Here is a 15032-nt window from a genome sequence, read left to right on the forward strand (position 1 = left end):
AGCAAGCCCTCCCCTGTCCATGCTAGCACCCTGATCACAGATCTGTGAGCAGTAAGTTTTGTTGTCTACCAGCCATGCAGTTTGTGGTACTTTGTTATAACAATCTGAACAGATTAAAACAAATACCAAGTGCTGTTAAGATACAGAGCTACAGAAACTCTCACGTAGCGTTGGCAGGAAAGCAAAATTGTACATCCAGCCACTTTGGAAGAACAGTTTGTCAATTTTTTAGTTAGTTACACATACACTATGGCATCTTATTCTAGCTATTTACCCAAAAGAAATAAAAATATGTCTTCACCAACGACCAGTATGGAAGTGTTCACAGCAGTTTTATCCATAATTGTCAAAAACTAGAAACAACCCAAATATTCTTCAACCGAGGTGAACATGACATATCAGACAGTATGGTTTTATTTATATGATAAGCTGGAGAAAAAGAACAAATCTATAGGGACAGGAATCAGCCGAGTAGGCTGGGAGCAGGGGAGGGGAGGGCGCTGACCACGTGAGAGATTTTTCAAGGGTGATGTGAAGATACTATATCTGGACTGTGGTCATGATCGTACAATTCTAAACTTTGTCAAAGTGCATTGACTGGTACACCCCAAAGGGATAGATTTCACTCTTTGTAAATGGTACCTCAATAAACCTAACTTTGAACAAAAGGAGTGAAAGAATTCAAATTCGACTCCCCCCCCATAACAATATAAAAAGTTGTCATGGAGATGAAAATAACACCAACATAACTATTCCAACTGTAGAAATGTATCCTGCAGACCATGCGTTTCATATCAAGCATTATAGTCCTGTGCTCTCCAGAGCACACAGCTTGTGAAATTGGATCAGCTTTTTCTTCTGTTTCTAGCATCCCCCCAGAAAAGGACTTTCACTTCCCAAAATGTCCCTTTTTCTGGAAAAAGATAACATTTGATATCTTTATGTCCTGTTTCAATTCACAATGGAATAGAGGCAGCTTATAAGAATGCTTTCACTAAAGTAGAGGCTATAAATAAAAAGCCAGGGCCAAAGAAAATATAACTGTCATGAGAAAGTCAAGAATAGGGAGGAAGCTGAGATGTGGACAGTTCATGAGCCTCCACACACTCACTTATTTAGCCATGAGTTTCCTGATGGCCAAAGGAGATGGGAGGAGACAGAAAATTAGTTAGCTAACTTACACATCACAAAATCAGAAACCCTTTAGCTGCTCAGTGGGAGAAAATGATATCAAGGCAGGAAAGGAGTTCCTGCTGTGGCTCAGAGAGTTAAGAACCCGAGTAGTATCCATGAGGATGGGGTTTGATCTCTGGCCTCACTCAGTGGCTTAAGGATCTGGTGTTGCCAGAAGCTGTGGCATAGGTCACAGATGCAGCTTGGATCCGGCATTGCTGTGGCTATGGCATAAGCCAGCAGCTGCAACTCGGATATGACTCCTAGCCCTGGAACTTCCGTATGCCTACAGGTGTGGCCATAAAAGAATTTTTTTTTTTTTTTAAAGGCAGGAAAAACAACCAATGATATCTCAGCGACTTCCCTCACTTCTAACTGGCTTTGCTGTGGGAGAGTTAACTCATCTGGGAAGCCCAGGAGAAAAACATGGCCTCAGCTTCTCCAGTTCTGGGCCTGCCCCACTGGGCCACCTGAACAGCATGTTCCTGTTCCTCCCGCCAGACTGTTCCTAGGAGAAAAGTAGCATGGAGGCGGAAAAGACCCTAGGCAAGATAGGCTGGGTCCAGCTATCTGTCCTGACCGGGACACTGACGGGGTTGCTACATGGCTTGACGCAGACTGCTTAGTTTTCTGTGCCTCGGTGTCCTCAACTGTAAAATGGGCATACCCAACTTTGGAAGATTGTGGTGGGAATGTGGATAACAGATGTGAAAGCTGTGCAAGAGAAGAGAATGAGAATAAAGTTCACTTACAGAAGCTGGCAGAGTGGAGGTTGGAAAAACACAGTCTTAAATTAAATAACTGAGCTGCTGGATTAGCCAACCCAGAGAGAGCTCCTTTCCTCCCAGAGTTCTTAGGATGGAAGATAGTGAATTTCTTTATTGCTTGAACTGAAGCCAAACATATCCTAAGTCACCTTCTGTCTGAGACCCATAGTGCTTAGCCAAATCCACTTTTCCTTCCAGCAACAGTGAAAAAAAAAAAAAGAACACTCGGAATATACATAGAATCTTATATTAGATTTTGGATCGGGGTCCATTTTCACATAACAAGTTGAGGAAACTGAATCCCCACAATTCCTGAGAGAAAGTGATAGTGTTTTAGTGGGAAAAATAGTTTGATAAGTGTTGGAGTTCAGAGAGAATGTGACGGATTTGAACTTGAGCAGAACAGAGGAGAGGATATTATTGTCTTGTGGGATGGTGTGACGTGGTGGCATAAGAAGGAAAAAAGGGGGAAAGGAGCCAGAAAATGACAGACAGCCAGGAACCACATGGTGTCACGTCTTTTACTCAACATGCCCCTCAACTCCCCATACCTCCCCAGTCTAGGTCAATGCACCAAAATCATAAAATGCTAATAAAACTGGGCCACTTGCAGCAACGAGTGGCAGAGATGATTTTGGTCCCTAGGAGGCTAGAGGGTGAAATAATAGCCCACAAGAAAGCCAGTGAACAAAGACAGGAAGAACCACAAGTAATGCCCCATGAAATCACCCCCCAAATCCTGAAGACATTCAGTTCTCATTAGACTTAGTACTGGTGACTGAGTGCCAGGGAGCCCCAGGTTATATCTGGGTTCCACGTCTAGCTAAGTTATTGTTTCTAATACCTGTCTCTGTATCACAAATTGCACTGGGCTAGATGACCCAAATGCTTCCAAAATTTGGACCCCCAGTCCATCAGTGGTCTTTGCTTTGAGTGTGTCACTTTATGTTTGTTCACCTGTCTATGTTCAACACAAACCATGTTCACAAGCCCCTTTTGGAAAATCAGAGCCTCCAATATTCTCACCTTTCCCATAGAACTTGTCTCTTCCCACCTTCCTTGCAGCTCTTTCTCTTGTGCATCCATGACATGCTTGCTCCTAGGCTTTTCAGCACTTTGAGATTTTGAATATAGCCTTGCTGAAGGAAATGCCTTCCTAGCAGAATTTCCCAACGTGGGCATTTAGACCTTCCATTTGCATAAGTAAGCAGTCATTTGTACAGATGAAATGAGCAGTTACATATGTGCAGATAGGTCCTAATAGGTACCGTATGCTCCAATTACCCATTTTCCCAGCCCCCCGGACTGATGGGTTATTAATGCAACAGATGGAGCAATTTAGCACCAGCACACTCCCCAAATGCCACCCTTCCCCTCCTCTTCGCAGACCCACAAGCTTCTCCTGGCATCCTCCTCATCTTTGTCACTGTGGAATAAATGCCACTCAGCAGTACACATGCCCTTAGTTCCGCTGACAGTTAAATTGCATTTCCTTAACGAGAGTGCCACTTGGGAAACCCAACAGGCCTTCATTGTCAAGGAGACTCTCAACTGACAAAAATGGGTTTCTAAATTGCATCCTCTGTGAAAAGCTGGCCTGTTTGGAGTTCTGACAGCTGGAAGTCTTCAAAGTGTCTGAAGCTCACGGATAATTGAGGGTTGCCAAGATGACCCAGGCTTCTGATGAGATCCTGGGTCCCTTGTGCACCATCACGGACATACTGATAAGGTCCCGTAAGACCATCAGACCTGGGAACCTTTAGGATGAAAGCAGACAGGCAATTTTATGGGCCAGCAGATTTGAAACCCTGGTGGTCCTCGGAAGTCCCTGCAGGTGGGAGAAGTCTGAGTGGCAGAGATCCTGGCCTTCACACTCTGCTTTCACCATACCTGTTCTGTTTTTATTGTGTGGCTTTAGTATTTATTTGGCTTGTGAATATGAATGAAATATTCCCCAGCCAAAGTAAGATGGAAAACCCAACAGGTTATTGGTTTTTTGACCTGGCTCTCCAAGCCCTTTTAAGTTCTTGAAGTGAGGCCGGTAAAAGAGGTATGGTAGAACAGAAGCTATTTTTAAATATTTCACAAAGCTTCCTAGAGCTCCTCCATTTATTGAATGCTCCCTGAAATGTCACCGCAGTGATCTCATCCATCCCCCGGCTTCACCTGCCGCCTTCACAGCGGTGACTCACAGGCTTGTTCCTCCAGCACAGACCCCCTTCGCAGAATCCGGACCTGAACCAACACCTGTCCAAACCTCATCCCCTCTTGCAATTCTCAAGGGATCTTAATTTCAGCGTGTCCAAACCCGAAGATATACTTACTCTGCTCCCTGTCTTCCACGGCTCCCACGAACACGTTCCTTTTCTGGCCCTCCGGTGTCAGCGCGAGGCAGTATCCTCTATTGAGCAGCATACAATAGAACCCTACAAATCACCCTCAACAATATTCTTTTGCTGTCTTTGTGTATCTAGACAATTGCCAGGTCCTGTCAATTCTCCCTTCTTAACTTCTTCATAAACCGTTTACTCTCTCCATCTCCTCTCATGATCACCCTACTCCAAGAATCACCTCAAGAGACAACTGTAAAGTTTCTTCCCTGGTCCCTGCTTATATTCTCCTTTGTCTGTTCCAAACACCTCCTCACATTGCAACTGAAGTCAAGTTTGGGCAGGGCAGACTTCCCGTCATGGCACAGTGGAAATGAATTCGACTAGGAACCATGAGGTTGCGGGTTCAATCCCTGGCCTCACTCAGTGGGTTAAGGATACAGTGTTGCTGTGAGCTGTGGTATAGGTCGCAGACACAGCTTGGATCTCACATTGCTGTGGCTCTGGTGTAGGCTCGTGGCAGCTATAGCTCTGTTTAGACCCCTAGCCTGGGAACCTCCATATGCTGCGGGTACAGCCCTAAAAAGCAAAAAAAAAAAAAAAAAAAAATTGGCAAGGCAATTCTCACCATACCACTCCTCTCCTAAAATCACATGAACATTTTTACATCTTATGAGGAAGAGCCCAATGCTCAACAGGGCCCAAATCCCTTATAAGGCCTGGCTCCAGCCTCATCACTCACCACCTGGCCCCTTGCTCCCCGTGTTCCAGCCTTTCTGGCTTTTTATCCATTCCTTATATGCATCAGGTTTTTTCCACTTTGCCCATGCTGTTCCCTCTTCCTGGAATGCTTTTCCTTCCCTTCTTTGTCTAGTGAACTCCTACTCATCCTTCAGAACCCAGTTCAAACTCTGTTGCCTCTGGCATGCCTGCTCAGGTCTCGGGCTTCAAGTCCCCCTTGATTTCTATGCCCCTTCTCCATAGCACTTATGACAAGCCAGTTTAGAGATTATTTGATGAAAATCTAACCCTGCTCTAGGTGGCACACCCCATGACAACAAGGGCTGCATCAACTTTTGTTCATCCCTATATCCTGAGCATCAAGCGCATGGTAGGTGCTTGACAATATCTGTGAGATACAGAGAAGGAGAGATTTCTGCTGTGACCTAGAAATCTCCTATGTTCTCTGTGATGTCACATTGATTATCTTATGCTAATGAGAAGCTCCAAAGAGCATCTTTGTTTAAAAATGAATAAATGAGGTAATGATTACTTCTGTTAAGTGTTTTTTCTTTTGCAGGCAGAATCTTTCAAAATAAGTTGGGAAAAAACAAATAGAAGGGACCCTTGATGAAGAGTTCAAACACTTGTGCCACCTAATCTCTTTATTTCTCCAAATTATTTGTTCAGGCTTTTACATGCAGTGTCTCAGAGAATCCTCTGAGCATCCTCCGAGGTTGGTTTATTATCTTTTTTTTTTCCTTTTTCAGCCACCACCTGCTGCATATTGAAGTTCCCAGGCCAAGGACAGAATATGAGCTGGAGCTGTGACCTACACCACAGCTGCAGCAATGCCGGATCCTTCACTTGGTGCACCAGAGAGGGGACTGAACAGGCGAAGCCATAGAGAGACAAGCTGGATTATTAACCCCCTGTACCACAGCAGGAACTCCATATCTATTTTTTTTAAAAAAAGGAGAAATTGGGGATCAGAGCACGTTAGTAACCTGCTCAACAGCCACAGAAGGTGTCAGAGCCAAGATTCGAACCCATGTCTGCCTTGCCCGAAAGCAGAGATTTTCTATACTTTGTACTTGACAGTTCCCCCACCAGCCTATAGCTGGGGAAACTGGAAGGGACAGAAGTTACCTGCCCAAGGTCATGCAGCTAGTAAATGGCAGAAGAAGGGCAGTCTAGAGCCTCAATTCTCATGCTACTCTCTTCTTTTTGTCGTCATACATATTTTACTATATTTAAACATCACAAAAGTATATAAAGCATCAACAGTCTAGAGAAGACTTGAACCAGCCTGAGAACATGAGTTGGGGGAAAAAAAAAAAAAGAGGTTCAGTTTTCAGTAGTATATTTAGGTCCCCCAGGAAACAGAGCCTGGGGAAAAGCTAATGTGCTAGGACTTGTGGGGAGTGGTGGGGAGGCTTCAACAGCAAAGAAGCACACCAAGGAGTAAATGAAAAGAAGTCAGGGAAGGAGAGAGAGTCCGTGCATCTTGGGTCTGGCTTTGCGGTGGTTGTGGCATAGGCTGGGCAGCTATAACTGATTCAATCCCTAGCCTGGGAATTTCCATATGCCTCAGGCATGGCCCTAAAAAAAAGAAAAAAGAAATAAGAAAAAAATCGAATGTAAGGAGTCCCTGCCCTGGTGCAGTGGGTTAGGAATCTGACTGCAGCAGCTCAGGTTGCTGTGGAGGTACCAGTTTCATCCTGAGCCCAGCATCATGGGTTAAAGGATGTGGCATTGCCAGAGCTTTCATGTAGGTCGCAGCTGTGGCTCAGATTCAATCCCTCCCAGGGAATGCTTCACTGGTAGGGCCATTAAATTTTTTTTAAAAATGTAAAACTGTACATTTTGTACATTACATTCTGTAAAGAATGTAATGCTCTTGTTTTAAAGAGCATTAGAGGGGAGTTCCCTGGTGGTCTAGTGGTTAGGACCCTGAGCTTTCACTGCTGTGGCCTGGGTTCAATCCCTGGTCTGGGAATTGAGATCTCATTTCAAGCCACTGCACACTATGATTAAAAAATAAAGAAGAATAAAATTTTTAAAAAGGGGGAGAGGAATTCCTGTCGTGGCTCAGTGGTTAACGAATCTGACTAGAAAGCATGAGGTTGCAGGTTCGGTCCTTGGCCTTGCTCAGTGGGTTAAGGATCTGGCGTTGCTGCGACCTGTGGTGTAGGTCACAGGTGTGGCTCAGATCTCGGGTCGCCGAGGCTCTGACATAGGCCAGCGGCTACAGCTGGATTAGACCCCTAGCCTGGGAACCTCCATATGCTGCGGGAGTGGCCCTGGAAAAGGCAAAAAGACAAAAATAATAATAAAATAATAAAAGAGGGGGAGAATTAGAGTTTGACTGTGATGATAACTACTTTTCTAATCGCTCTCTTCCTGGGCAATCTCTTGTGGATAAACAACCATGAGGAAGAGAGCCATCTTCAGTGACACCCACCCATCCATCCATCCATCCATCCATCCATCCGTTCATCCATTCATCCATGCACCCCACCCCTTGTCAATAGAAGGTACTGCCCTGGACTGGGCAATGCCCCACCTTGTCTACCAACCGGAGACTAAGGAGGTTGCTACATTCTCTAGCTCTAGTGTCACTGAGCTCCACGTTGAGATGTGCCTATGCTTGCAAACAAAGCCACCTCAACCTACAAGACACGACCCTGTGCTCAGATTTGGTTTGGACACATAAAAATCTTCTGCATACACTGCGTCCCAGTTGATGAGGGGAAATTCCTCTTTCCATCTCGACAAAGAAGGAAAGTATAATTGGATGATCGCCACTTTGCAACCCCTAATGAAATAATGAATTTTAGCATTAATGAGGAAAGGAGGTTAAGCTCGGGAGAAAAGATAGTAATCTCAACTGCTTCTTGCGCACAGCACCACACACGCAGTGGGGCTGCCAAGGCAACAAATCCAGACAAAGAAGCTTCTGGAGCCAACCCCCAGCTTACAGGAAATGCAGAGGACAAATGCTACCAAGGGAATGTAATTAGCAAAGCACAGACTGTGGAAAACAGAGGACCAATGACTCAGTTCTCTCAGCAACAACAACAAATTGCAAGAAGATGGAGAAACAATTTATAGATTTAAAAGAAAGTCTTAGGCCTTCGCCTGTGGTGCAGTGGGTTAAGAATCTCACTGCAAGTGCTCGAATTGCTACAGAGGTGTAGGCTGGGTCCCCAGCCCCACACAATGTGTTAAAAGATCTGGCTTTGCTGCCGCTACAGCGTAGGTCACAGGGATTCAATCCCTGGCTCGGGAACTTCCATATGCCAGGGGTATGGCCATTAAAAAAAGTCTAAAAAGACACATCACTGATCACAGGATGGATTTAGTTTGGATCTCAATTCCAATAAATAATCTCTTTTAAAAAGCACATATAAGACAATTGGGAAGTATAAACACTGAGAGCTGTTCAATGATATGAAGAAAATATTATTGATTGTTTTGAGCTGTGATGATGGTACTATGATTTTATATATATATATATTGCTTTTTAGGGCTGCACCTGCAGCATATGGAGGTTTCCAGGCTAGGGGGCTAATCAGAGCTGTAGCCGCCGGCCTACACCACAGCCACAGCAACACCAGATCCAAGCCACGTCTGTGACCTACACCACAGCTCACGGCAACGCTGGATCCCCAAACTACTGAGTGAGGCCAAGGATCGAACCCGCATCCTCATGGATACTCGCTGGATTCATTTCCACTATGCCACAACGGGAACACCATGTGATTTTATTTTAAAGAGGGAGTTTTTCTCATAGAAACAGAAAAGCAGGGTGATGGTTGCCAGAGGCTGGAGAGAGGGGGAAAGGGATGATGTTGGTCAAAGGCACAAAGTTTCAGTTATGCAAGATGAATAGGTTCTGGGGATCTAAAGTATCACGTGGTGACTACAGTTATTACTACCGTACTGTATATTTGAATGTTGCTCAGAGATCTTAAATGGAATCTCAACACACATGCAAAAGGTGAATACACAGAGGTGGTAGATATGTTAACTAGCTGAATGGTGATGCTTATTCATAGTGGATATGTATATGAAAACATCAAGTTGGACACCTCGAATATAGGCAAGTACTGTACAGTATCTCAATAAAGCTGCTAAAAAAGTAAGATAGGAGTTTTTGCTTTAAGAGATGCATACTGAAATATTTGTGGATGAAATGACAAGCTGTTTAAGATTAACCTCAAAGTCAAAAGGTTGTTTGCAGTTGACAACTGTCTAGGTTGGGTGGTGGGTATGTTGGAGTTCGAAATACTCCCTGCGTAAATGCGAAACATACTGCAATTTTTTAAAACTTTGAAAAATAATGTCTTCACCAAGATGCATTAACAATATATATATTTTTTTTCCAGCAGCTACTAGATACTGGGCACTATTCTAAATGCTTGGAATCCATTCGTAACAAAAACTACCAAGATGCTTGCCTTCCTGGAGCTCACTTTCAGGTGGGGGAGGGGGAGACCAATTCTACATAATAAACTTAATAAGTAAGAAAATGGTATAGATTGTTAAAACTCCTATAGGAATAGTGGTGAACAGACAGTAAGAGGTGGAGAGTTGAGGAGGAAGTAAGTTGGTTGTAAGTTTAAACTGGGAGGAAAGGACATTTGTACAAAGATTTGACATAGATAAGGGAGTTAGCCACATAAATATCTGCAGGGAAGGGCATTCCTGGGAGAGGGAACAGCCAGCGTAAAGGCCACAACACAGGAGTGTGTCTGTTAAGTGTGACCAACAGCAAGGACACCAGTGTGGCTGGAGTGCAGTGAGTTTTCAGAAGGAGAGTTCAGAAGAGGAATCGGGAGTTCCCATATTGGCGCAGTGGTTAACAAATCCGACTAGGAACCATGAGGTTGAGGGTTCAATCCCTGGCCTCGCTCAGTGTGTTAAGGATCTGGTGTTGCCGTGAGCTGTCGCAGACGTGGCTCGGATCCCGAGTTGCTGTGGCTGTGGTGTAGGCCGGCAGCTTCAGCTCCGATTAGACCCCTAGCCTGGGAACCCCCATATGCCACGAGGGCGGCCCTAGAAAAGACAAAAAATTTAAAAAAATAAAAAATAGAAGAGGAATCGAAGAGTTAAGGGGGGCAGCCTGTAATGCCATCCCACCCCCAGACCCCCCAGATCTTCTTAAGGACTTTGGCTTTTACCCTGAATGGGATAAGGATCCATACAGAGTTCTGAGCAGGACTGGATCTGACTACATTTCAAAAGAATCACTTTGGCTGCTATGATGAGAGTAGATTGTGGGGATGAGAAGTGGTAGCAGGACCCTGCTTAGGAGCCTCCTTAGGAGAGGGGGATGTTGCTCAGACCAGGGTGCTGGCAGCAAAGGCGGACAGAAGAGATTGGATTCTGGTTGTATTTTGAAAATAGAGCCAGCAGATTGCACAAGGGATGCGAGAGACAGGAGTCAAGGATGACTCCAAGGTTTAGAGCCAGAGCAACTAAAAAGACGGAGTTCTAGGAGTTCCTGTTGTGACTCAGCGGGTTAAGAATCCAACTAGCATCCATGAGGATTGGGATTCAATCCCTGGCCTTGTTCAGTGGGTTAAGGATCCATCGTTGCCATGAGCTGTGGTGTAGGCCAACAGGTCACAAGTGCGTCTGGGATCTGGTGTCGCTATGGCTGTGCCCTAGGCCGGTGGCTGCAGCTCCAATTCAACCCCTAGCCCAGGAACTTCCGTGTGGCAGGTGCAGTCATTAAAGACATTTTTAGAAAAAGCAAAATAAATTTTAAAAAATAAAATAAGTAAAAAGATGGAGTTCCGTATCACAGCCTCTCAGTGGAGGGAGGTGGGAATTGACCCAGAACTTATATTCTCTTTCAGGTACAGAATAAACCATCCAGGGCTGTACCTGGGTCTTGACCACAGACCATTGCCATCTGTCTCCCCCACCGGTGCCCCAGGGATCGTGCTCATCCCCTGGTCCAATGTGGCTTTCCAGCTGTCACGTCCACAGTCCAAACAGCAGGATGTGAAAGCAGGGCAAGGAGACAAATGGACCAGCTACATTTTAAGGATAGTTTCAGAAGCCGCCATATGACCCTTCTGCTTACATTCCACTGTCCAGAACTTAACCACATTCAGGACCTACCTCCTGGCATATCAGGAGCTGCAGCCTCTCTTCTAGATACCTAACCCCAAACAGCAGGTTTTATTACTAAAGAAAAGGAAGAGAGTGGGTATTAGGATAATTGCGTATAGTCTCTGCCATACCATCCCTCCAGCTTCCCAAACTGGAATCTCGGTCCTTCTCATTTATTCACCCTCAAGCAGTGTCAAAATGCCTCCTCAGGAGAATAGCATGCTGCTCATCAGCCCAGGCTGAATTTAAATCCCTATTCTGTTCTTAATAGCCATGTGACCATGCACTTACACTCTTTGATCATTTGCATAAGCTTCCCCCACCCTTGGAATGCCTCTTATCATCATTCTTCACATAACACACTCCTAGTCATGCCTCAATACCCAATCCAAATGGCCTCACTTTGTGGAAAGCTTCCTTGACTTTGTCAGGGGGCAGTGTATCCACTTTCCTTTCTGACCTATTCTTCCTAAGTACTATGTCGAATCATTTCTGTATGCCCAGCATAAAATCAACATTCAAGAAATGTTCCCTGTGTTTCAACTGTTTCCAAATACCTAAGTGTTTGCATTGTAGCAGTAAGAATTAAATAAATGGTAGCTATTGTTATCATTGCAGCTACTATTATTATTACAATTATTTTGCTGTCATGTCAATTTATGTGGTTGCCTGGCTCTTAGTTCATATATTTGTACAGACAGTCAACAGAGTGAAAATTCACCAAAGAAAACCCAGACACATAAAGGTCTTTGGAAAGCGGCCAGAATAGGAAGTGGCGTTTTTATGGCGGGCTGGCCACCCTGTCACAGCTAAATGGGCCTTCATTCGCTCAGTGTGTGGAGCCCAGAGCACAATCCAGGCACGTTCGATAAAACTTCTGTCTTCTTTCCAAAGCCTTAAATCAAAGAGAAATTTGCTTGCAGCATCAACTCTGAGTCTTAAAAAAGCAGCGCATTAGCATCAACAATGGGATTAATTAGGCTTCGCTGGAAACTGTTCAAACAAAGGATTGCACAATTCTCTAGGAAGGTCGAGCTTTTTCATTCTTTAATACAGCAGTTCAACACTTATCACCTCCTTGCAGGCTCACACGCTGCTGCAGGCACAGCTCTATCGCAGACCGCTGGCTTCCGGGGAAGGGCTTTGCATGGCCAGGCTTCTTACCGGGGGAGCAAACAGAGGTCCTATGTCCTAGGGCTGGTGGCTAACAGAACGATCAAGGGCTTTGAAGTCCAGTATAAGCTCTGCCACTCACCTCTCTGGCCTTCTTTGTCCTCCTCTGTAAAATGGGTGTGAAGCAAGCTTTGCAAAAGGTCAAAAGAGGGAATGTCATTGTCAAACTCCAATCACTGACACAGAATTATCCCAAATCTCCCTGAAGCGCTGTACCTCTTGTAGCCGAAAACAAAGCCTCTCTACACCAGCACCAATGAAGTCTCAGAGACGAGAGTTTTGAGGAAGACAAAGAACAGCTGTATTGCTTTGCCAGGCAAAGGAGGACACAGCAGGCTAATGTCCTGCCTTGAGAGGGGATAGCAAGGGATTTTTAGAACCCCCTTAGCTCGGAAGACAGGGTTATTGATTAAGGTGTCTCCGTTATTCTTCATCCATAGACCATTTCAGTGTCATCAAGCCTGGCGTCAGTCGTCAGTCAACTGGGTTTCTGGTTGTCTTCAGGGTTATCGTTCCTTAACCTCTTCTATGGAAAGAAGATTGCTCGCAGGGAAGGAAGGTTCGGGGGTGTTCCAATTACAAAAGAAAACACTAGGTGCCTTATAACTCTACCTAGAAAGTAACCATTAGTAAAAGAAAGCAATTAAGCAAGGAAGAGATGCTTTGTGAAAAACCAGACACTAGGGGCGAGGTAACTCTAACTAGAAAAGGAAACGTTACTAATAAGTTAGTGGACGAGGCAGACATAACATAATGGAGACTGTTTTACCCAATTTTTAGCTGTAACCATGTTTTCTAATCATTAACTCTTGAGTCAGCCTTTTGAGACAGAGGGGAGGCCTGGGAGGCTAAAGGAAAAGACTTTTGCTTCAAAACACAAAAATTTAGGGTCTGGTACACAGTTTCACTCTTTTGCTATTAATTACTTAATACTGTCTTTTCATCAATGTATTTTAGAAGAAAAGACTATAGTCTTAATGTAAGTAGGAAAAAAAAAAAAACCACGGTTTTTAAACCACCCAACCAAGAACGTAATTTAAAAAAAAAAAAATTACATACCACTCAAATCACCCCCACTAACCAGCAAGGTATTATGTGAGCCAAGCTTTGGGAACCACGAGGTTGCAGGTTCTATCCCTGGCCTTGCTCAGTGGGTTAAGGATCTGGCATTGCCGTGAGCTGTGGTGTAGGTCGCAGACACGGCTTGGATCCTGCGTTGCTGTGGTTGTGGCGTAGGCTGGTGGCTACAGCTCCGATTAGACTCCTAGCCTGGGAACCTCCATATGCCGTAGGTGTGGCCCTAGAAAAAAAGACCAAAAAAAATTATTCCTAGATGCTCTTAAATAAAAACCAGCTCACATAACTAAATAGTCTAGAGGCTTCAGGTAAGGCTTGATCTGGGCTAAAATCATGTGACTGGGTTGAGCTTCTTTTTTCATTTCTGAGTCCTGTTTCCTGCAGTGTGGCTTCTTTCTCTGCAGTTTCTCCCCCTTTGGCCATAAGTGAGTGACTTGAGCTCCCAGGGCTCGTATGGTCAGGCTCAAAGCCAGTAGAAATATGTGAGCTTCACTGAATAGTCTTCTCAGCAAATCCTGGGGTCCCTTCTGACTGAAAATGTTAGGGTACATCCTCGCACAGGAATCAATCAATCACTGTCACCAGGGAATATGGCACTTTGATTGTTCAGTCCTGTGGCAGCCAACTCCACCAGAAACGTCCAGATGGAAAGTGCAGCAGGAAGTGGCCCCATAGAAGAAAATTTCAGGGTGATTACCAGAAAACTGAACGGATGTTAGGGCAGAAACCACGCTGGTTCAGGCTATCAATGAGTATTATGATCAGCTGCTATAACAGAAAAGCAAAAAAGTGGCTTCAAAGAAATAGATGTATGATTCTCTCTCTCTCTCTCTCTCTCTCTCTCTCTCTCACACACACACACACACACACACACACACACACACACAAAATTACAGGGTGGGTATGCAAAGCTGGTGTGACACCGTTAAGAACTTGCATGTAGCTTCTAGTCTCAAATTTACATCGTGGTCCTAGGTGGATGCTGAGTGGGCTGGTGGAGGAAGCAGATATGATGGTGGCAACAAAACGTAAACAGACTCCCTTCCCAGCTGAGTTAACAGACACCTAGTTTGAAGATAAGGAAGGCTGGATGCATGTCATCTTTTTTCCAAGCAACTAAAAATCAAGATTTCACGGCTTACTGAAATTCTTTTATATACGTTACTTCTGGCTGGAGCTCAGCATCTGAGATGCATTTCAGGCTTGTTTTATTTACCTTCATGTGGAAAGCCATGACCTCCCAATGCCACCTGTGCCCTTTATCTTATTTGATATTTGATGCCCACAGAGCCCAGGGGGCAGTCATTACTGCTCGCACATGGTATGGGTGAGAAAACCACGTTCAAAGAGGTGAAGTAACGTGTGCCCCATCACACCATCACCTCGAGGGGAGGTACCAGATCTTCAAACTCCCATCTCCTTATTCCACTAGTCCCATCTCGCCATCACCAAGGCTGCCTCTTCTGGGAAGTGGGATGAATTAGAACCACCCACTCCTAGGGTCCAGCCTTAGGTCTGGCTTCATACACATGCTGGCGACCACCCAGGCAATGGCAGGCTTGTTGGGGAGGGAGTAGGTGGTGGTGGTGGTGGTGGTTATTTGAATACGAATGAATGCACACATGCTAATAGATTCCCATGAGCAATTAATTCTTAAATCAGAAAT

The sequence above is a fragment of the Sus scrofa genome, chromosome 16 (genome assembly GCF_054392235.1).
Source record: "Sus scrofa isolate SSC_HxYL_T2T_F1_AM1 chromosome 16, Sscrofa_HxYL_maternal_Yorkshire_Landrace_v2.0, whole genome shotgun sequence".
Lineage (NCBI taxonomy): Eukaryota > Metazoa > Chordata > Mammalia > Artiodactyla > Suidae > Sus > Sus scrofa.